The sequence below is a fragment of the Poecilia reticulata genome, linkage group LG12, assembly GCF_000633615.1.
Source record: "Poecilia reticulata strain Guanapo linkage group LG12, Guppy_female_1.0+MT, whole genome shotgun sequence".
Classification (NCBI taxonomy): domain Eukaryota; kingdom Metazoa; phylum Chordata; class Actinopteri; order Cyprinodontiformes; family Poeciliidae; genus Poecilia; species Poecilia reticulata.
The window spans coordinates 4,478,569-4,480,623 of record NC_024342.1 but is presented as its reverse complement, the minus strand read 5'-3'; positions in this window follow the sequence as shown (position 1 = coordinate 4,480,623).

Here is a 2,055-nt window from a genome sequence, read left to right as displayed (position 1 = left end):
TTGTGCCCTTGTTTATATTTTTAATAGTGTAATTCTGTAAAGACAAAATATGTCTGGTGGTCCAGCTCTGATTTACATATCTTGCTAAATTGCGGGTTTGAATATTGCAAAACTTTCCTATAACAAAATAGACCTGCAGAAAGAAATTACTAATAAAATATCTTACATTTGCATAGTGTTATGCTCTATATGGAGATGTTTGTTAGCTTTGATTGTATATGTCACAATTTTGTAATTTATCATTGTTTATTAAACTCTGAAAGCTGAGAGGTTGTTGATATTCTGTCCTAGAATGCGGTTAGATGAGCCCTTTTTTTGTTGTTGAGCACCTGCCCCTTTAGTGGTCTCTGCACGGCCCTGACACAACTAATATAAATATGTCACTAAACGAGAATACCACAAAATCTTTATTATTTACTATTAATTTTGCCATTACCGGCAACGTGAAAGATAAATTATCTTCTAAAATACCATATTTTTCTTCAGGATGTAGAGCTAATTAGGTGACATAAACAACACCTTTATACATTATAAATAATATCTATATATCCCCATCACTTATAGGAGGAAGAAAAGAAATAAGACATGAAAAACAACATTATCAACAACAATAAAAAATACCATATACAATGTATACATAAGAAATGTAATTGAGCAAAAGTCAATAACGAACATATTAATTAGGTTCACAGACGAATAACCAGGATTGTTAAACAAGCAATATGCCACATTTTTGTTTTGTTGGTAGAGTCCTATAAATAGAAAAAAATATGATTAAACTATTTAGTCTTCCAAGGTGGAAATTTTTCTTTGACTCTAAAACAATAAAATAAAACTCATTAGTAGAATCACAATATCAACAATTTGTGCATCAAGTAAACACTTAGCATGCTGCAGGTAAATGTTATCATTTAATTTGGCTAAGAATAATTATTGCACTGTCAGTGAATGACGTCTAATAAATGTTCTATATTTACCAGAGGAACACAGTAACGCCTTCATGAGCTCAAACTGACGAAAAAAAAGAGGATGGATGCTCTCTGCTGAAATATTTTATGTTAACATTTTAACTCATTGTTAACATTTTAACTCATTGTTAAAATGTTAACATTACTTAACTAGAGGTAATGTTAGCTAATGTTACCTCTAACTAACTAGAGGTTTTGCACGAGTTGCACTTGTTAGGTAACCCCAAGATCATTGGGTCTTCTTTAAAGATAGAGTGACGTTTCTTAAAAATGTAGCCAGTGTTTTCAGGAAAATTGAGCTGACTGTCCTGGAATGATCCAAAGTATTTAAAATTTGCCATAGTTTCAACAGGTTGGCCAATGAGTGAAACTGGAACCACTTTTCAGGTTTTGTTTATGTCATTTAATTAGCTCTACTTCCTTAAGAAAATTAAAAGGTATGGTGTTTTGTGAGGGACTTTATCTTTCGCGGTTCCAGTTATGCGAGAATTAATAATAAATAATAAAGACTTTGGTATTCTGATTTAGTAATGTATTTATATTAGTTGTGCTACCACCACCACGCCACTAGAGGCAGTAGCAGGCCCGAAAAGATGCGAAAAAGGAGCTGCGCTGAAGTAAATAAAAGAGAGAAGTTCAAATACATGCTGAGAGAGAAACTCCTTCCTAAAGACAAAGCTATATCACAGATTTCAAAAGAAAATTAAAACGGCAGACCGCGGATAATATAGGAAATAGCGCCCCCTTCACTTCCGGAGTGCAATGGTCCCATTTCCAAATAAGGTCTGAGACTGACAGTGGTCCGTCCCCGCCCCTTTCTGTTTGCTGCAGCGAGGTCCTTCTCATTCTGTTCACGTTTTAAGTCATTAAAAAACATGCTGAGCTATGATCCTCTACTTCCTGTTGTTTTCTTCTTCGTGGTTTACGCCGGCGGCAACATCCCGTTGTTGATCATGTGACTCGTGTGACGCGATAGAGTGTTTCCATTACAATGTTCCAAAAATAAACCTATTTCAATGCGCGCCCCCCGAAAACAAAAATCACCTAGTCAAAGCGGCAAAACTTTTTTTTTTTTTTTTTTTTTTTA